The 23,379-nt window shown below is 31.0% G+C and overlaps 1 protein-coding gene and 1 long non-coding RNA gene across 5 annotated transcripts in view; one reads left to right on the top strand and one right to left on the bottom strand.

Moving 5' to 3' along the window:
- Positions 1–23,379, top strand: part of LOC148626537 (uncharacterized) — a 50,814-nt gene that overhangs the window by 12,551 nt on the left and 14,884 nt on the right. The gene's annotated exons all lie outside the window — the stretch shown is intronic.
- LOC148626539 (uncharacterized) lies at positions 7,347–21,897 on the bottom strand. Of its 4 annotated transcripts, none has more exons than XR_015920094.1 (5): positions 21,628–21,897; positions 18,557–20,654; positions 17,458–17,494; positions 8,481–16,858; positions 7,347–7,794 (listed from the first exon to the last, which is right to left on the bottom strand). It is a non-coding gene; the product is annotated as an uncharacterized LOC148626539 (long non-coding RNA). The 4 variants fall into 4 exon arrangements; XR_015920095.1 differs by lacking the exon at positions 7,347–7,794 and having other exon boundaries at positions 12,029–12,043; positions 13,500–16,858; positions 21,628–21,884; XR_015920096.1 differs by lacking the exon at positions 7,347–7,794 and having other exon boundaries at positions 12,282–12,608; positions 13,500–16,858; positions 21,628–21,884.

Below are 23,379 nucleotides of genomic sequence, written 5' to 3'. Positions count from 1 at the left end.
TTTAGTCGACGTTCAAAATGCAATTATCATGTTCACGAAAACTTTGCTTAATGCTTCTTTATACAGTATTCTATATGTATGCAATATGTATACATGTTTCCTTCCTGCACAAAACGTGTTACTACAGCCATATTTTGCTTACAACTGAACATCAAATTTTAAAGCGAATGTACAGTTTTACTAGAACAGATTTTTGTTCGGAAATACAAATATGATGTAGCCTAAATATCTAATGCAGTGCAAGCTAGAAATAATCTGTGACTAATTCCAGATTTTATTACATCACATTCCATAACAAAAACACAAAAATCTGGTCAGACAATATAGTTTAAATTTATGGAATAAAATATACACTGATTATAATAACAATATAAAAATAAACAAACGAACAAACATGTGTTTGGGTAGAACAATATACAGATGCGGCTTTGAAATTTGTAAATCATACGGACGACCAATCGCACACATTTAAAAAAACGAAGATGGGATATGTTTTGTACTACTTTTGCTGTTTTCTTAGCTTATCTCATAATTAAAAGAATGTTTTATATTGATAAATTGACAAATTGACCAAAGTGACAAAAGTGTTTTACTTGTTTAATTATCGACAAAAATATCGTATTCCTTCAGCGAAATTTTAGAAGTTAACATACGTATAGAAATATACATTGTTGCTGTTCAGAAATAAATGCTTTGATATTTCTTTTGAACATAATTCGATATTTGTGTTTTTTCATTTAGCCCACCCATTCGTGTGGAGTTTTATACATATCCAGTAAACATATATAAAGAAACTTCTTTAATAATTTGATTTTTTTTTTAGATATGAGTTAATTAATGTTATAATAGTGCTAAAAAATCACGATACATGAACCTAGTTCACATGAAATGTACTTTTATACAGTACTTTATTTATAGTGAAAAAACCAAACAAACAAACAGACACAGGACCTTTCTTTCATAGTACGATGTATCGAACAATCTCCAAGTAATTGTTTTTAGAATTTTCCCTCTGCGTGTTCCGTTTATCGGGACATACTTTTATATGTCGTCTGCTTTTTTCCTTGTAGTAGTTGGCTGTTCTGTTATCAGTGTTGGATGTTTTTGAATTGATGACAAGCAAGAACCTATTAAGCGGGCGCCATTTATTATATCAAATTTTAATGGTGCTCGCTATATAATCTGTTGGGCAGCTCGGTTTTAAAAGAATATTTGGTAGCTAGCACTTATCGGCATTAATATAATGAATGAAATATTTTTATATATTGTCGCTAGTATTTTAGGGGTCATAACTTTTTACACCAGAAATGATTGTTGCTCCTGAATTCTATTTCTTTTTGGTTTGTTTTTTGTTGCTGCTTTTTTGTTGTTTTATGTTTTTGGTTCCTTTTCGCCCCATTTTCATTCTTAATATAAAAGTTTCACAAATGACTTCATTTGACCAAACAAAACATAAGTTTCACCTCATAATAATTGCACGGCATTTAATTCAATTAACGTCCCCCTTAAACTCAAATCCTGGATCCGCCCCTGCATTTTTTACAATACTGCCAATCTCTCAAGTTCCTTTTTAATGATGAATTGGCATAGATATGAACGAACTGTCTCCTCTGCCCTGAAATAGATATATACGACTGATTAAAACCGGTAAATCAAGTGGTATATATGGTTTAATCTTTTGCCTACTAAAATAATAATGGCAACAAATTTAGCCTTTTTAATGTAGAATATGTTATTTATATCGATATAGAAAGTATTCAATAGAAGGTATTACATAACTTTAATGATTAAGTTGTCTACCAGGAAGTCGATCGGTTATCATTTAACATCGTTTCCTATAAATGATATTTATTGCTGTAACAAAGCCTTTTACTACTGCCATATGATAAAGGTTTTAAAACACGTCGAACATGTTTGGTGTTCAAAAGAACTCTCGTTGGTCACTTGCAAAGGACACCTCTTCACGATCTCTTCTATTTTAATTCGACCTCATCGACTTGCTGAAGTAAACCCTTTATTTTTAAGTAGTGCAATCTTTATGCTTAATACTTTTTTGATTTGATTTTAAATTTTCTGTAGTGTAGTATGAATGTGCTCGCTTTTTGTCTCAAGCTCACACAAATGACAGGTCTTTGTGAGCTTATGTCATCTCTTTGTGTCCGTCGTTGTCGCCGTAAATATATCTTTTGTCTCTCAAAACCACCCACTTGGTGTCTATCTCTTAAATATAGCTTTATATTTAAAGATTCAGTCGATAACTCCGACCGGAAAACACCCAATGCTGCCATGTTTATAAATACAGCACAAAAGTAAAGAAACGTTTCTTTCTTGCTTTTGAAAAAAAACAAAATATCTAATTGGTGCAATGCAGTTTCAAAATAAAGAGTTTAGTTAAAAAAATGCCTCAGTCATTCGATGGAAAAAAATACACGATTACATTCACACACACACACACACACACACACACACACACACACACACACACACACACACACACACACACACACACACACACACACACACACACAAACACACATATATATATATATATTTATATAAAGAAAGGTCTGAAAAATTCCCAACGATGTTAGAACTGTCAAATTTGCGATGCAAATTTTTGGTCGTTCCCTCCGCGGGACTCGCATACATCGTGTACTACGTTACAGCCCTAGATTAATCCTACGAGGAGGAATGACCCGGCCAGCGAAAGCTATATTTTATATATAGCCTAGCTGGCCGAGTGGTCTAGGGCGCTGGATTTGTGCAGGCGGTGTTGCCATAGATGTCACAGCAGTACGAGTTCGAGTCCCGCGAAGGGAACGACCAAAAATTTGCATCGCAAATTTTACAGTTCTAACATCGTTGGGAATTCAGACCTTTCTATACGTTTATATATCTTCCCTGTATCAATTTGATCCGATGGAGCAGTGTAGCAAATAGAGTCGTCACATTCTGAGACGTTGTATATATATATATATATATGTATATATATATATACTTACTGTGTAAGATTTCTTTTCGATGTTACAACCACATTTAAAGCAGACAACGTATGAAGGCCTTCCACAGTTCTTGTGTCCTGTTGTACATTGATTGTTATAATGGATATAAACGCCTTCTATTTTGACCAGTTCATCCCACTTTTTGTCATCTATCAGCTTTTTGTTTTCTTCCGAAATTTCAATATAGCGTTTACATTGACAATTTCGCCAAAATATATAAATCATTCTCCCTTTGTATTCAGTTACCTTGATGTTGTACATACACGATCTTAAATCGTGATATTCTTTCTTACCTTCAACACGTTGAATGTTAGTTTAGTTGGTTTGTAAAAAGCTCATCTTGTTTTTCTTTGCGAACAAAATTCTTGCAGTCTTTATGTGTTCTCCTTTATATATAAAGTTTTAACCAATCGTAAAAAAGGCAACTATTAAAGGGCATTACAATTCTCAGAACATGACACTTCGGTATTTAATTTGGTAAATTTGTAATCTAAGTTGGAATATGATCACGGAATTTCGAAGAAAAAATTTCCCGCCGCTTCTTTTTTAGTGTATGCCTGTACTTAAAAGGCGACTTTTGGATCCTGAGATTTTTGAAAATCTATTTAGAAATTACTAAAGATTTTCGACATATGTTGGAAGCGCCAGACAGTTTTAGGTTATTTTTTGTGCATTTAAAGAATAACATAAACCAGTAACAACAGTTGGATTGTCAAGGCAATCAAAACAGCATATGCAGATGAAAATATGAAAGTTAAAGCGCATTCTACAAGAGCAATTGCTCCAACGCTGGCATTTTACAAAGGTGCATCAGTCAAAACTATTTCAGGGAGCATATTGGGCTTCTTAATCAAATTTTACTTTAGGGAGTCAGTAATTAAAACCATGTCCAGGTTTCTGAAGTTCCCTTAAAATGACAGAGAAACAAATCGACATATTTCATCATTAACTTATCATTTATCTTACATTCCACGAAAAAAGGGATGTAGTGTTTCTGTTGCAGTCCATGGTAGAAACGTTAAGAAACTAACACTAACACAAGAATACAATCTAATCGAACGCTACCATTTGCTCAAAAGAAACTGTCTGTAATAGTTTACCTAAATACAGCTATTCTGTTTTAAATAAAGACTCTTTTCTAATAGACTCAAGATTCTATATTAGTTAAAACTTGTTTTCGTGAGTGAGTCAGAAACTCTATGCGTATTTTTTTGAAAATGTATATCTAAAGGCGATTACATCTAATATCCTATTACATTGTTGTAACAAAGGTATCACGAAGCGGGTGTCTTATTCTAACTGATTATTCGGTACGATTTTAATGGACTATTCTAAAGTATATTTTTGAATATTTAAAAGTATCCAGTTGGTCATGGTTTATACTCATGATCTACACGCGGTGTCTTTCTCAGCAATTTATTATTTCTTGTTTCAAATATGATTCGACACTTTTGTTGTTTCCATTTCTCTTCGTGAACATATTTGAAGTACCCTTATTATAGAAAAATTATTCTCTGTACACTATAGACTGAAATGAAAACATTGAAATATCTGTTTATTTTATACGTTTCATTATTTATCATACAAGGAACTATGGGGTACATTTTGCTATTTAATACGAATTTGTTGTTCACACAAGTTATTGCTGTAAACTTATTAACGTCTAAGTATTTTTTGGGAAAAAGGAGAAGTATTCATATTGTATAACCTATCCTAAAGAATGAGATGGAAAATCTGTTTATTCTGTTTTTTTTAAAGTCAGTTCTATATAATAGTTTCACATCGCTTTTCTTTTCTTAAATCTTAATATGAACTGAAAAGTACATTTTTGTTATGCGCCATTGTTTCTTTTTATTAGGCTAAACTATTTCAAAAAGTCAGTAAACGTCTTTGGTTGTAATCTTTGCTACTTTTGCTTCAATCACGAAAACGACCACCTCAAAGACGAGCCAATTCGTAAAGAAATAAAATTTTGAACTTCTTTGCTTAGCACATGAAACTATAAATTAAATGATTTGTTCTATAACGTATTGACTAGAAATCTTAAGTATGTTGTTTTATTCATACTTTTTGGCTGTTGATATTTAGATCTGTTGTTATAAAATTGAGTTACATCGCCTATTATCAACATTAATTAGAGGAGATGTATTTTAATTATTTCTCTTTTTCGTCTCTCCTTTCCCAAAGTGAAATTTTTGTTACGTTAAAAGCTTAGTCATGAAAGTATTTACTGTTTTTCGTGACTTATACTTTGTAAAAAATGTATTTTTCCATAGCTGTATTTGGCAAAATGATTTCTTATTCCGGTTTCGATCTCAGGGTATCTAACGTTATTCTTGGTTTGATTATTTCCATTATTACTATCTGTGTCTTGGTTGTGTCTTTGATTCAAAAGATGTTTAAGATTGACTTTCCGTTATTCCACTCAGATGACTGTTCCCTCGAATATATTCTTTTGAGAATAGTATCTCCAGTCGGACGTTTTTAACCAAATGTTGACTATTTTGCAATTTAAAAAATTGGGAAAATCAAACAATTGTATACTTACCACTCATATTTGGTCAAACTATTTGCCTGAAACAGAACGCATACAACAATTTTTCTGTATTTTTATTTTGTATTACAAATTTTAAAAAATAAACTTCATGCGAAAAAAAGAATAAAATTGCTACATTATTTCTAATTCTGATTGCCCGTATTTAAAAATAACAGAGCTAAGTATAAATGTACTGTTAGTTATGTTTGAACATTCTAGTTGTTAAACTAATTAGAAATGTCGAAAAAAAATCGATTATTTTGTATGTGTATCGTGTTTTTTGTCTTTGCGTACACAACAGCTTTGAAATAAAGGTAACCATGTCACTAATGTAGAAATATGTGTATTAAATCTGGATGCATGTCCTGACAAAATAGTAAGTTTTTTTCCACGTGGCGTATTTATTTTGTTCCAACGTATAGAAAAAGTAAAACACGTACATCTAATCCCCAAATAATTTGACGAAAACTACTCGGAATATGTTTCCTAATTTTTACATGGCCTTAAAATGGCCTTTTTTGAACAAGTTCCACTGGAAAAGATAAGGAAAAATAAACTGATGAGATATAATTATAAAGAGTAAAAAGGAGATATAAGAGAAATCTGATAAGAGAGTTGGTGTAAGTGGGCAGGTACAAAAACCACAGGTTTTTCTTATGTGTCGTGAAGTATGAAACCTCGAAATCGTACTGATATGTCGTATCTTAGATGTACAATTATCAATATTTTGGGGAACAGCGAAAGAATCTAAACTTGAAAATAAACCATGAAACCTTAAACAAACTAACGAACATCACGTTCCCTAACATAAACAGAAACAAACCTGGACAAACAAAAATATATTTTAAATTTCAGGAATAATAATAATAATAATAATAATAATAATAACAATAAAAAAAATAAATAAACCTACAAACATGTATTCGAATAGTACAATATACAATATACGTTGTATCAACCAATTTCCAAGTAATTCCTTTTAGTATTTTCCTCCGCGTGTTCCGTTTATCGGGATATACTTTTGGATGTCGTCTTTTTTATTTAGTAGTTGGCTTTTTTTATTAGTGTTGGATGTTTTTGTTCATTTTTTTCTCTCAGAAACCTTAAATTTATTCTACTAATATATGTTTCTACAGAAGCCCGTTGAGCTCATTTTCGTAGACTAAAAAAATAAATAAAATTTTGCGTAAATAACGCGAAACGTACACGTAAAAACGCAAAAACATTTGCTCAGATGTCTATCATTAAATAAACGTAGCAGTGAGTTTCCTTGCTGCCATGGTGGTCATGAATAAATATCTCCTTAAATGGGAAAGCACTTTGAATTGATGACGAGCAAAAACCTATTTATATCAAATCTTAATGGTGATCGCTATATAATCATTAGGACTGCTAGGTAATTTGTATGCCCCTGTTTAGAAAAACATTTGGTAGCTAGCACTAATCAGCATTAATAACATTGAAGGAATACTTTTCTGTTTTCGATATTATTTTAGGGTTCATGACTTCTTTCACCAGAAATGGTTGTTGCTCCTGTATTCTGTTTTTTCTTTGTTCTATGTCTTCTTTTGTTTTATGTTTTTGGTTCCTTTTTGTCCCGTTTTCATTCTTGATATAAATTTCATAAATGATTTCATTTGACCAAACTTTATATATAGAGCAAAACAGATTTAAATCTCTCCATTTCAAGCTCCAACACAAAAAAAGGGAAAATTGAAAATTCTAGAAAAAAAATTAAAAAGTCCAAGTGTAAAAATATAGGCGGACAAATTATACGTTTTTTTCTTCTTTTATATATACAAAAAAGATTGATTGATTATTGGGGTTTTACGCACGAGCAGCAATATTTCAGCTATATTCAGGCGATGGACATGAAATGGGATGATAAAACGAACATGAAATGATGATATGAAAGAAGGGATGGGACACAAGGATAATAGGGTCGACAAATTTTGATTGCCATAATATAAAAGGGAGGGATGGGTAGGGTCGGGCAATTTGGCCTCCTATGGCGGAGCGCAAAGGTTCCTACTCCTATCGAATACCACAGCAGGGTTCTTTAACGTCTTTAAAGTGATGATAATTTTCTTTTGATAGAGATAGGATGTGAATACAGGTGTCGTCATTCTTTCAGTAAGGTTGAATCACGAAGCCAATATACAAGTTTTAATGTGCATTTTTTTTTATAATACTGCCAATCTCTAAAGTTCTTTTTTAATGAATTGTCCTAGATTGGCACAAACTGTCTCCGCAGCCCTGAAATAGATATATACAGACTGATTAGAATCGATAAGGTTAAATAATTTGCCCATTAAAATAATAATGGCAAACATATTTAACTTTTTAAAGTAGAATATGTTATTTATATCGATACAGAAAGTATTTAATGGAAGGTATGACATAACTTAAATATTAACTGTTGATTGATGTCTACCAGGAAGTCGGTTATCATTTTTGCATCGTTTCTTACTACAATGGTAATACATATTGCTGAAACAAAGCCTATGACTGCTGCTTAATGAAAAATGTTATAAAGCACGTCGAAAATGTGTAGTGTTCATAGAAACTTTCATTGGTCACTTGCAAAGCAGGACATCTCTACACAATCTCTTATTTTCAATTCAACCTGACCGACTTGCTGACAAAAACCCATATTTTTAGGTAGGGCATTCTTTATACACGTTATACTTGAAAAAAGCCTACAATACTCTCGAAAATTATATAATGAGTCATTATCAGAGTGATTTGACGGAAAGCAAAATATCATGATTTTTGTCACCAAATATCTTGAACAGACTAACACATACAATTTCCAGGGATTTCGTACTAACCTCTACAGATAGCTTTTTAAAATCTCCGACATTTTTCGCATCAATTGTTTGACAATATGATAAAGTCATGTGAAATCATTTGAGCGATTTTACATTGGTTGAGATAATTACCAGACCAGATTCAATTTTCAGATATTACTGTAAGTGTAGACCTCCACACGGAAATACCATTGTGAACAATATCACTCTTGTAATCTCGAACGACAGACGCTGTTCGGAGCTTGAAACTTTCACAGATAAAATAATCATTCTGATTAATGCTAATATTACAGTGGCTTTAGGATTGAACCTTGTAAAGAAAAAAAAATCATTAAATATTATGACCTACAGAATTCCAATTTTCCAGTTGCGGAATCCAAGCCTTCCCACAAACGGACAAATTGATTGAGTTTAAAAAAATCAAAAGGAAGTGAGGAACATATATACAAAATTAAACATCTTAAACAGAAACCAATAAATAAAATAAAGCAAAGCTTCTTTCTGGCTTTTAATTAAAATCGTGCTATGCAGTTTCAAAATAAGTTAAGTTTAAAAATACCTCTATCATTTGATGGAAAAAAATACACGATTACATTCATTTCGCCCGCCATAGAGTCCGTCTATTTTTATTTCTATTTCTTAGCCCAGGCACTTCTTTTTTTTATCATATTTTAAAACAGTACAGTCATGTTCCCTTTTTGTTAATTTCAAATGGATAATGCATGCTAAAAAAAGGAACTGGTGTACATTTGCTCTATCATTTGTTATGAATATGGTTTCGGTCATTCAACCGTTTTTTTGTATTGAAAAAAACATTAATATATTACCTGAAGTGAATGTATTTGTAAAAGAAAATATATATATATATATATGTATATATATATATAAAGGTCTGAAAAATTCCCAACGATGTTAGAACTGTCAAATTTGCGATGCAAATTTTTGGTCGTTCCCTCCGCGGGACTCGAACTCGTACCGCTGTGACATCTATGGCAACACCGCCTGCACAAAGTCCAGCGCCCTAGACCACTCGGCCAGCTAGGCTATATAAATAAATATAGCTTTCGCTGGCCGGGTCATTCCTCCTCGTAGGATTAATCTAGGGCTGTAACTCATTACACGATGTATGGTAGTACGGGACAGTTCATTTAGATGTTATTATGTAGGATAGAGGATCAAATTAATGATGCATGTCACAACAAATCAATATTATACAACGTCTCAGAATGTGACGACTCTATTCGTTACACTGCTCCATCGGATCAAATTGATACAGGGAAGATATGTAAACGTATAGAAAGGTCTGAAAAATTCCCAACGATGTTAGAACTGTCAAATTTGCGATGCAAATTTTTAGTCGTTCCCTCCGCGGGACTCGAACTCGTACCGCTGTGACATCTATGGCAACACCGCCTGCACAAAGTCCAGCGCTCTAGACCACTCGGCCAGCTAGGCTATATAAATAAATATAGCTTTCGCTGGCCGGGTCATTCCTCCTCGTAGGATTAATCTAGGGCTGTAACTCAGTACACGATGTATGGTGGTACGGGACAGTTCATTTAGATGTTATTATGTAGGATAGAGGATCAAATTAATTATGCATGTCACAACAAATCAATATTATACGTCTCAGAATGTGACGACTCTATTCGTTACACTGCTCCATCGGATCAAATTGATACAGGGAAGAAATGTAAACGTATAGAAAGGTCTGAAAAATTCCCAACGATGTTAGAACTGTCAAATTTGCGATGCAAATTTTTGGTCGTTCCCTCCGCGGGACTCGAACTCGTACCGTTGTGACATCTATGGCACTCAGTATATACACTCAGTACGACTGTTTTGGGGAAATTACATGTACAGCTAAAGTGGAATACTTTTGTACGCTTCTTCTTCTTATCGTCATACTGCTTGTGACTTTTAATACATTGTTTACTGTAATGGATATAAACATCTTCGATTTTGACCAGTTCACTTCAGTCTTCTTCCTTTATCAAATCCAATATTTTGGATGTGGGGAATTTTTCCACATATTGTCTACATTGACAGTTTCTATAAAATAGGAAAATCATTTTCTCCTGATAGTAAGCTTCTTTTTTGTTTTGTTGTAAGCACACGTATCTGATTTGTGAATTTCTTCCCGTTTTTCTTTGTGCGAACAAATTCTAGCAATCTTTATCTATTCTTCTTTTTATATGAACTTTTAACCAATCGCAAAAAAAGGCAACTATTGAAGGGCATTACAATACTCAGAACATGACACTTTGGTATTTAATTTGGTAAATTCGTAATCTTAGTTGGAATATGATCATGGAATTTCGAAGAAAAAGTTTTAGCCACACCTTTCTAGTGTATAGCTGTAATTTAAACCATGTTTACTTTAATACAGCTGTTTTGTTTTAAAGACAGACTCTTTTCTGATTGACTCAAGATTCTATATTAGTTAAAACTTGATTTCGTGAGTTAGAAACTCTATACGTATGTTTATTGAAAATATATTTCTCAAGGCTATAACGTCTAAATTCCTATATGCATTGTTATAACAAAGGCATCACAAAGTGGGTGTATTATTCTAACTGAATATTGGGTCCGATTTTAAAGGACTTGTCTGAAGCATAGTTTTGGATATTTAAAAGTTTCCAGTTGGTCATGGTTTATACTCATGATCTACACGCGGTGTATTTATCAGAAATTTATTATTTCTTGTTTCAAATATGATTCGACACTTCTGTTGTTTCTATTTCTCTTCATAAACATATTTGCAGTCCCTTTATTATTATAGGTAAATAAGCGCAGTACACTATACACTGGAATGCAAACATTAATACATCTGTTTATTTTAGATACATGATTTGTCAAATAAGGCATTATTGAGGTACATTTTGTTATTTTGAAATACGAATTTGTTGTTCATTCACGTTATTGCTGTAAACCTGTTAACACTGATACCTTTTAAGTACTTTTTGGGAAAAAGAAAAGTTATTCATAATGTGAAACATATTGTTAGTCTTGCTTAAACCCGAATAGCATTTTCAGTTTTTAACATCTTTAAGCATACAATTAAAATTAAAAAAATAAACTGTATGCATGACATCAAGCACAGCTCAACATATATGATAAGACTGGGTAAGACTGTAAGCAACATGACAAACAATCTTGTTGTTATGATGTTTACACCTTTGAAAGTCACCGATACAAAGGTATTGACATATCTTTTATAATACAATTAATTTTTTCTATCAAAAATGTATTGAATATGTGCTGAAATAATTTTCCATAGAATTTTCATATATGATTTAGCTGAAATGTGTGTTGGGTGCGACTTGAATATGTGTTTACTGAGTTGATTGTTTAGTGTCTTTTTTTCAGAACATTATGCTAGTTTTAATATTTTGATTTAAAAAATGAAGTTGTGTATAACAACAACTCTAGATTTATTAATTTCATTTAGTGTTTTCACTTTTTACAGTATTATTATTCATTTTATGTAACAAATATGACTACTACTTTTTCTCACTTTTTGTGAACACCAGAATATGCCGTTCCCATAATACAGACCAAGATTGTTGAATAGGTGATGTTGCATGATTGCCAATAAGATTGTCGTCCACTAAATGCCAAGCAACGAACAATTATACATCTACAGGTCACCACATGGTCTTCTGTTTTGGGCAAATTCCATACCATAAAGCAAACTGTAAAAGGCCCCAAAATAAATGAAGTGTAGCTATTATTAAAGACGTAAATCAACCTGATCTAAAGAAAAAACCTAACACAAAAATCAAGGAACATAAAAAGCAACGACAACCCCTGCACTACAGGTTCCTTGGGGGCAGGATTAATAAAGTATATGGCGGGGTTAAACATGTTTGTTAGCGCTTAATCCTTCCTCTCACCTGGAACAGGGATGGGAAAATACAACAATACAAAGGATAAAAAATCTGATTTTTTTAATAATGTTTTTTAATATTACTACAGAGCTGAAGACAACTGTCAATGTAATTTTTGGCAAAAAAAGTCTTTAACATTTTCAGTTTGATACATAACATTGATAAATTTTACTGCCAAAAGAAGTGACTTATATATATATTTTTTGATTTTGTCATAGAGGAACGTGATCCATACACTTAGAAGTGAACACGGTTGTTACTTTATTTTCTTTGTTGTGTATGTCTGTTTTCCTAATCTGGTCTTTGTCCCTTGATTGCATTCTTCTGATTACTGCTATTACATTGGTTCCTTTGATTACTCCTCCATAGTCTAAATTTTTCAAAATTTTTTAAAAGAATTAGATTTCCAGGTATTTTTAATGATGTTTGAAGTATTTTTCATTGGAAATACACATATTTGCTTTGTTCACTGTTTATACATGTATTTTCATTTCTTGACATGCATTTCAAATGGTATCACGCAAAGCTTTTCGAAAAATTTGAATAGGAAAGCATTTAAATTTTTTTTATCTAGATCTTTACAAAACATTACATAGACAGATCACTTACAATGCAATTCCACTAACAACGCCATGCCCTACCAAGGGCTCGAAATGCATTATGTCGTTTTAAATGTAATATCAAAAGATAACAACAATAAAGTTGGAACCAAAATAATTATTAAACTAAAACATTTAAAAGACCCCCTTGCCTTTTTAAAAATTTTTTTTGTGTTCCATTTTCAATCTAATGTTTTTTAGTTTAGTCACTTTTGCTACAGATAGTCCATGTAATTCGGTTGATCTGCTTTTTGTGGAAAAAGTACCGTAAGCATAGAAAATTGTAATATCTTTTACATGACTTTCAGGCGTCACACTTTACATGTAAGGTATTCTATGTGTCACACTTCCCTTGATATTAAGTACAATTGCTATATACCTTACATAAGTTTATACATGAAGTTCATTCTAATAAAATATCTTTTTATTAACCACTTATATCATTGATGGGTGCAATGTATTCTGTTCCTCCGTCATTTAATGTTTGTAGAAATAAAGTCTTTGTCTGTTTTATATTTTGTAAATGTATGCATCTGTCTTTTTATATATGAAAATGTGCAATAAATAAAAAAATAAATAAATAAAAAAAAAAATACAAAAAAATAAACTGAAGTTTTATACTCTTTACTTTAGACAAAAGTAATGATATCTTATGTTATTACCCTTTGCTATTTCATCTTTCTTTTCTCACAACAATTGTTAAATCTAAAAAACAAATAAAAATTGTTCATTTTAACAATTACGCTTTGTATTAAGAAATGGACATTTACACTTTAGAAACGAACGCTAAAGTCAGAAAAGTGAGAATAGATCTTGAAGAAAAGATGAAAGATTAGCCTAGATTTCTTCTTGACGGTAAAAAATTAGAGTTATCTTTCCTATCATTGAAACGAACAACAATAGATCTTGTAGAATTTGACGTCCGGAAACTGTAAAATCTGTAGATGAAGAATTATGACTATAACTAAAATGTGAGACAACTAGGAGAAATACACTCCTGTAGGTCTTTTGATTTTTTTAGAATCTACATCTGGTTGGTGTCTCTTGTAAAAATGGCTATAACACAGCAGCTCTTAAATTGATTTTTCATTGCGATTAGTAGAATACATGTAGTAAGAAATTTTGAAAAGGATAAGTTGTACTAACAGATCCAACAATGTATCTTTGTTCGCTATCTTATTAGCAATAGAAGGAAGATCCTGTGTCTTGAATTAGATGTTCAATGTAATATATTTTATACACACGTAAAATATTGTATGGGCTTTTTTTTGTCTGACGATGTATTTTTTTTTTTTTATAAATATCTGATTAAGTCAGCATAATATGGGAATCGTCACAAGGTTTTAGACATTTTCAGGTACCGAATACAACTAATAATTAATTATTTTACACTCTTTTTTTCTTAATGGCATTTATTAAAATCCTGAAGTTTTGTGTTCAGTTGCAATGCTACTCACGATATTTTGACCTTTTACAAGACTATATTGTTTTGAAGCATTTGTTATGATATTTATATTGTGAGTGATAATATGTCTAGAAAGACTATAATAAAATGACGAAGAGGGACAGACATAATCTGGTGATTTGAAATTAGAATCACAAAGTTCGAATTCTCACAATACCCTTGATATGATCGAAAATAGTGGCTGCAATCGGTGTTGTGTAAGTGTAAAAGTCTCATTTACTATGTTTTCACTACTTTACATGTTGAAAATTAATTTCAAGATCTCAAACCAATGAGGTCTTAAAGATGCATTCCATTGCTAATCTAAGAAAATTGGGCTTTAAAGTTATTTGTAGTGAACACATTAAAACAAAATAAACAATGTTTAATTGTAATCGGAGTGTTTTTTTTCACAAACAATTTAAATACATGTTTATGATAAATTGCTACTTACATGCCACATGCCGAATGGCTTTCTTTGGAACAATAACCTCTTACACCTAATATTAGTCTCCATTTGCCATCTATAACTCTCTCAGAAACGTGACTTAGAACAGGGTATCGTTTGTACTCTTTTTGTGGACAATTACAAAAGAGAACAAAACATTTTTCTCCATAATTGTATTCAATTGTATAGTCAAACCCGATATCGTGATATGTCTCTCCATTTTCACCATCCATTTCAGTGCAGGTTGGATTGTTATCCATTTTAAGATTTTTTAAACAAGTTAAGAAACATTGAATTTTTGACTAAAAACGCAAGGTGTTTATATGAAAAAAAAAGGAAATGCGTATCAGTGCTTATTCTATGTTAAATTTTATTACGACTACAGACTAATTATCTCTTTAAACGTTGCTTTTAATACAATAAAGAAACCAAGAAAAACCCTAACTCATACTCAGATTCAGGTAATTATGAAATATACTACTTTGCCATGAAATATATAAATTTAGAACAAATGTCAACTGTACACTTTAACCTATTCATTTTGCGATTTCGAACAAGATAATTGCTATTAGTTAAAACAGAAGAGTTGTATTTTTTAATATTTCAAGATAAACAACATAGATATGTTTACACTAAGGACACTTAAAAATTCAATGGAGAAATGTAGCGATGAAAGTATTTCTAAATATTGATAAAGGGAAATTAAGCGAATTAACTCGAATTCGAGAAAGAATTTATGGATTAAAGTAATCTCAGTGGCAACAGTGATTCAAGCCATATAACGTTAGTGGAAGACACCAAGCAATTTACAAACACAAATTATTAGGAACTGACAGAAAACTTGGAGAAGTTAAAGTAAAGTAAACATTACTACCCTAGTACAATCAAATCATCTAGTCATACAAAGCAATTTAATCACAAAAGTAGTAGTGTTAAATAATAACGGTATATTTTGAACAAAGGTTCCAATCAATGAATTATTGTTATTTTTTTACAAAACAAATGATGTAGTGTTAGATTTTGTACAAAGTGTAAAAACATGATATAGAGTTATATTTTGTACAACAAAATAATTGAGTATTATATATTGTACAACATTTCAAACCAATAATGGAGTATTATATTTTGTACAAAATTACAAAACAAGGATTTAGTTTTATATTTTGTACAAAATTACAAATCAATGATTTAGTGTTATCTATCGTACAAAATTTGAAACAGGTGTTTTAGTATTATATTTTGTAAAAAAAAGCAATGAAGTAGTATTCAATTTTGTACAAAGTTTAAAACATGATATAGCGTCAAATTTTTGTACCATAAAATAAACCAAATCCTTGCACTCGGCTTATGATATACCAGGTTTTAAACTGAAGTAGGATATATGCACAACTATATAGTAACACATCTAAGAATTTGTTTCATAGACTATTGCAAGAAAACCTTTTAGCTTAAACTACTAGATTGCGACTTTGTTTTTCAGTTTGGAAGATTAAACCGGAGGTACTAATATTGCACCATATTTCATTATAATTTGACTGTAGTATGGGTTATTAATGTGGAATTAATCCTATACTTTAAATTTTGTACAAAAAAAAATCTATTTAATGAACTTTCTTTGGATTATCTCCCTTATCTTGGCTCTACAGTTTCCTGAAGTTATGCATTTTTTTGGTTTCTGTAATTTGCGTTATTCTTGTTTAGATGACAGACATTATTTTGTGTATTAAATGTTTTAGCAACACTATTTTTTATTGCGAATTGTCTCAAAGAAAAAAAACAACTTCAATTCAATACTTGGTTTAATAGAAATCAATATCAAGTTTTAAAATATAACAACAAGCTTTAATTAATACAACCTCTCCTTATAATGTACAAGTATTGTTTTTACAATAAAGTCATACACTAAAAATTTATTGATATAGTCCTTATTATATACAAGTATAATTGCTAAATTTCCTAAAAACCGTGGCCACGCACTTTTCTTTTACTTGAAGCTGTACTGTCAAAATAAAGTCAAAATAAAATAATACAATTATATTGTCCTATATTATAACTGTATATCTGTATATTTGTTTGTCTTTGTTTCTGTAATGAAGGTTTCTTTCTTGGAAGTCGTTGTTCACAAAAACCTGTTAAATTTCAAATACCACAGTACACCTAAATATATATTACAGTTTACTTTAAGTCTTTAGAAAAAATAAAGACGATACTGGTAAACTACTATACTCGGCGTCACATAAATAACATACTGTTAAAATTTGAATAAAAATATTTTCTACGACTTTATTGACACCTACCTCGTTTAAATTGTCTTAAATGACTTGCTCATTCGTTTAGCCAAACGGCTTCTCCCTAAACATTGAATCGTTAAATTCCGGTCAGATTTTAATTCTCGGTGCCAATATTTACATTGTAAAAAGTCGGCCATGTTTACAGTGATCGGGTTGCTAGGAGATGTTGTTTACGTTTAAATGGTTTGTCCAAAAACCGAAGAACCCAGAATGTATTTACACACAAAAACATTAAATTTTGTTCTGAAGTATGTTTAATAGTTAAATGATATTTGCATTTAAAGTTTTTCAAATGGTTTGATCATTATTCTCTTATTTTGCAATTTAGAGTAATTAGAATACTAGGAAATAATATCGTTCATTTTCCATCTTCTATGTGGTTGGGTTATCTTATTTAAGTGTAGTGAGCTGCAAATATACTGAAACTTAAAACCTACCAGTTATTTGTTCACTAGAGACAGATCTTGTCACATACTAAAATGATAAGAGTCGAATTAAAAATAAAGTTTTTAAACATGGTATATCAAGTATTAAAGTATTTTTTTTGCAAATTTAAAACACATTTTTTATAAATTGAAGAAATGAATATTCATAAAAAAATAAATACACATCTTTTTTTTCTATAACATACATGGTTACAAAGAGTTATACATGTTCGTCGAAACATTAGGTCCTAGCGGTTCCGTACAAAATAATAAATATTTGTCATACTAGTATTTCTTGGAAAGCTCTTTTTTCTGATTTAAAAGAGGATAACAGTTTTTTCTCCGAAAAATTCAAATTAGGACTATATTTTATAGGAACGGTTCTGTAATACGATTATAAAGTACTATGGGAAAAATGAGACCTCAATTTAGGCTACTTTTTCCAAATAGAAATAATGATCAGCTATACAATATATCTGACTTGACAGAAAAAAAAAATGTTTATATCTAGTGTTTCTTTAAATTAGATATGTACAAATATGTTGAATTGTCAGAGTTGTCTTTCTTTTGGTATACGATTAAAGTTAATAATCTTTTATTTAATCATATTGACCATGAATGATGTGCTTGAAGAGAAAGTAATTTAGAGTTTATTTATTCGTTACATTGAACTCAAATTCGAACATTGTACATGCACGAAGACCGTTGATTAATTTTTAGTTGATTGTATACAATTAAGCTTCTTTGTCAGAACAAGATTGACTTGTTTTGTACACTCATAAATGAACAGGCATACAAATGTACAATTGAATTGGCATTTTTCCTATTTTATTGAAAAGTTAAAGTTTTTTGCCACGTCTTTCATTGTTGAACAAGCAAATAATATGATTATGAGTATCGATACTTTTTAGTTAAGCTTTTCCACAGTTAGATATATATTTTTTTATCGTGCAACCTTTGTGCAATCGTCTAGCAATTTCTTGCTTTTTTGTTCTGTTCTCGATTTATGTGTTTCATTTTATCTAACTTTTAATATATATTTACTGGTTGTTTCAACGATCGCAGATGTGTTAGTAGGAATGATACCTTCTTATAATGATATATAACTTACATGGAACAGTATGACTGATTTTCACCAGAGCAATAACATCTCACAATAACAATTAGTTTCCGCTTGCCTTTGATGATTTTCTGTTCAGTGTATGTCTCACATCCTTCAGATTTATTGCAGTAAATTGTACGATGTAGTTTTTTTGGACAAAAACATTTCAGCACAAAACACTTTTCAGAATAGACGTATTCGTAGTGGCAACCATATCCGATTTCATGATACTCGAATGATTCATTAGGCATATCATTACAGGTGTCGTTGTCTGCCATTTTGTAACTATTTTTATTCTTATTATATAGTGTAATGAAACAAAAACTGCTTTTAAATGAATTTGAGGCATGCGTATCATGCTCTGCATTTCAATTGGATGCACATATTGCTTTGATCTCGTAAATTCCAAAATTACGTGTTGTTAGACAAAAATAAGGAAAGAAAAAAAAAAAAACAATCCTATTCATAGATTAAAAAAATCAATGTACGAGTTACCTTACAAGACAAGCAAATCATTGTAGACCATTGATTATCCCAATTCTTCCTACGTAGGCAAAAAATAAAACCAAACCAAAACAGAACAAAACGTAATTAACAGAATTGAACATAGTATTTTAAATAGAATTCATTATGTGTAGTATTTAAAACACCTGTTTAAATCAAGAACCCTAATCTTAATTGAATGTTTATCTCCATATGCATTTGTTAGAGAAAGAGACAACAAGGTCGACTTTTACCATATGAAAAGTACAGGGGAAGAACGAAATACACTTTGTACAAAGCCAACAATTCTCATTTTAACCCCAATAGTGCACACATCGAATAAGTTTTATAGTAATCAAGGGAACCGAGGTTCGAGTGGAAATTAAAAGAATGTAATCCATGGACAAACACCAGACATGGAAAACAGACATACACAACAAATAATGCGTATAAAGCAACAAAAGAAAATGAAAAAATATATATGGAAAACTATGACACGTTGAATGCGGTGAACGTTTAACGGTTGTTGTATAAATCAAGTCAACTTGCTTTTTGAAATTGCATCATAAAATTGAAATCGAAGTTGTTTGTTTTACATGAAAATGAAAAAAAGAAACTTACATATGCTATGCAAGCACAAATACTTAACAGAAACAGAAAATGACATATTGGAAGGAAAAAAGGTGCTTTATATAAGATGACAAACTTAAAACCAAATCAGCCTGCGTATTATGAATACGTTGTATTCATTTCATAACTCAAACTGTTAAATCATGTTCGATAGTGTATCAATGAAGTAATGATAATGATCCGTCTAGGTAGACGAAATGAAGGTACTTCATTTGTCTTAACATTTTCATTCCTTTTAAGGAGGTAGACGTAGGGTAAGGGACATAATTCATGAAATTAGTGATATGTTTGCATCATATTCTATTTCACCAAAGCCTCACAAGCTTTCATTTGAAGCAGAATAAAATGAATCCAAGTTAATTAGATGCTTCCATAAGGTTGATGTAAAAATGCTGAATACAAACGTTCCAATGAGATTTAAAAGTCGTGTCCCTTACCATAGGTCTTCCTCCGTAAGCTAATTCCGTTTGATATCATGCACTGACAGAGAAATGTACGTGTTATTTTGATTATTTCATGTCCTTTGTTGTTTTTGTGTATATTTCATCGTCTAGTCGTTGGAATGTATTATTTTGATGTCTGCGCGAATCTTTGTACCGTTGATTACTATTTAAAAACAATATATTGAATGAATTGAAAAACATAAGATAAAATTAACACGTTTACCCAAATTTCATATAAATTTATTCTGTATTAGGACTAGACAATCAATTTTATACAATAAATCAAATTTTGAAATAAACTTCTTGAATGTAAGCAATATATCATGTCTGGTTATTTATGTATGGTATAAGGTATGAACGAAATCCAATGTTATAAGGTATGATCGAAACACTATGAATATAAGATGTCAAAATGGTAGTGTACATCGTAGTCTTCAATGACGAATTTGTTTCGCATTTTGTTGTACCTAGCTGATTCATTAGAATTACATGTTACAGTCCTCCCATGTATAAAGTTTGTATTTCTTTTCTAGTGAAACTTTTTTTTAAATCTGAAATATAAAAAATAATCAAGTATTCGGTTACATCCGTCACTTTACAAATGAGTGAATTGCTTCAATAATTGAGCTCATCGACACGTTGACAAGGCAGATTCACAAATTAATCCCACCAAAAACATCGGACTGATTCATACTTGAGCAAAATCATTTGATTTCACAAAGTTTCGTGAAGTAAAAAAAAATGGCTGTGGTGGGAAATTATTCGAGATAGACAAATTAAATGTCGATGATTGAAGTTCACTGCAACAAACTTTCAGCTCTAAACAGATGACACTGAATTTATTATTACAGCAATGAATCACACACATCTTACTTTAAGAATTTAAGGAAGTTGATTTATTTTTGTCGATCTTTTTAACGGGTCGTAGTTTACCTTTCCTCGTTTGTCTACCCCGGACTTGACTTTTTATGAGCAACTCGGTGGGTATTTCTAGAAAAGCAGAGGACGCTTACTCTACCGGTGCACCTGGTCCATGCTCCCAGTTTTTAGTGGAGTCCAAGTTGTTCATTTACCTTTGTTATTTTGTATGTATGATTTTAGTTACTTTATGTTCTTTGTTGTGTGTGTCTGTTTTCCATGTCTGGCCTTTGTCCCTGGATTACATTCTTTTGAATACCCTATAAACTTGGTTCCCTTGATTACTCTTTTAAACCATTTTACATAATGGTAGTGTGATATAAAAATTATGTTGAATGAATTTCAATCATGTTTATTTTTTCACTTCTAAGTACTTGCGAATTAGATATAACATCCATTCAAGTCGAATTTACAAGTCATTTAAGTCTTCTCGAAATGTATATAATACATAATATTATAACTTTCTTTTGTAATAAGCCTTTTGATTTGTGTATTTGAAAAAAGATGCGCTTCAGGTCTAATAATTCAACTTAATTCTTTAAATTTATGCGCTGCTAATTAGCCGATGATTAAATTTATATTGCACCTTAAATTGCTTAAATTTACCTGAAACATGTTAGATTTATTTCAGATGGACTCCTCTAAGCCCTCTGGGGCTTGCATCAGAATTTGAAAACACGGCAAACAGTATCACTAAAATAATTATCAACAGAAGCACTCCTCCAATTGAAATACCTGCAATAGCTTCTGCTCCAATCATGTTGATCAAATAAACTTGATTTAAAAGTCGTCGGAATTATTTTTTTTACTGGTGAAAAAAATTTAAAGCATTGATTCAGAAGCTATCTGAGCCTTTATACTCATCCGTTGTGTGTGTCAAAATTTCATTGGTCCATTTTTGAGTCATTCTGAGAGGAGCTGAAAAGTCCCATTTCTATTTTTAAAACTATTGGTACGGTCTCGTGGTGTAATGAAAAGGTTGATTCGTAATTTTCACACGAAGATTGTGTTACTTGATATTTGTCTTGTTTTTTCTGCTAAAAAGTTGAAATTTTTTTACCGTAAAGCTTTTTCATGCTATTTGTTCTTGTTAAATTGATTTGGAAATTGCATTTTATGAACAGATGCTTATGCATATGATTAACACCATTGATAACTATGTGTGTACCGTCATAGTATAATAATCCGATCATACAGTATATACAATCACACTTATACCCAAATATAAAAGTCCAAACTGTTCCAAAATCGTGTATTAATTATTGATTGAAGTAGTTGTTATCTGGTAAACTCACAGTGAAGTTAGCATACATTTTGACTGGTAGTTTGCCAGAAATGAAATAACTTCTTAAGTTCAAAATGTTCATATGTTAAAATCTGTTTGAACCCATTATTTTACTTTGAAATAACTGCTCCAAGTCCGTAACTGGATGATACTTTTATTGTACACTTTAATCATTTATTTTTACCGATTATGATTATAAACTCGGTAACTTCGTTCACGTACTGCTATTTCAAAACGTTTAATTCCATGTTGACGTTTTAATTATTGTGAAAGAACTAACATAACTTTGAGTTGTTTTAAACGTATTCAGTAGTTGATGCAAAGTTGTGTTAAAGATGTTTTCCTTTAATACCAGTTTTCATGAAACTGGAAGCATATAAAGCTTCATCCAACAAAAATTAACATTGATGTTAATTGTATAAGCTATTAATTTTGTTTGTGGTTTTTAACCCCGCCCCATACTTTATATACCTGTCCCAAGCCAGGGATCTGTATGTAGTCTAATGGTTGTTGTTTTTGTTATGTTCATTGTTATTCGTTTTACATTTTTTTCAATAGATTAGGTCGATTTTTGTCTTTCATGAATAGTTTCACATAATTCTTCTTGGGACATTTTACACGTTGCTTTATAGTATGTGTTTTGGCAATCGTTTTATTTTTATTTCTGTTCAGCAGAATGTTCAGTTAATGTACCCTTGTGACTTTTACAACTTGTACCTATAGACAATTGTGTTTATAAAATATAACTTTTTCTTTGGTTCTATGGATCACATATAGGTACATAATGCACATATTAAGAGTTATATATATATATATAGGTATGTATTAGTTCTAATTTGTATGGATTTCCCTCTTCGTCCAAAAATATCCGGATTTTTAATGCTTGCCTACTTACCAAAAATAAAATTGATTCTATTCTTAGATTTTTAAGATCAATAAACATCTGTGGAGTATTCGTTTTTCCCAATTATGTGTTCTGTATTTCTGACTGTATTTTGATTGTTGCTTGCATTTATGACATTATTTATTTCCCTTTTGTTCTGTGAATGAAAAATTGAATAATGGTTTTGCAT

The sequence above is a fragment of the Perna viridis genome, chromosome 2 (assembly GCF_037379345.1).
Source record: "Perna viridis isolate PV_CMFRI_1.1 ecotype Kerala chromosome 2, ASM3737934v1, whole genome shotgun sequence".
Classification (NCBI taxonomy): Eukaryota; Metazoa; Mollusca; class Bivalvia; order Mytilida; family Mytilidae; genus Perna; species Perna viridis.
The sequence above is the reverse complement of the archived record's forward strand: the minus strand, read 5'-3'. Positions and strand labels throughout refer to the sequence as shown.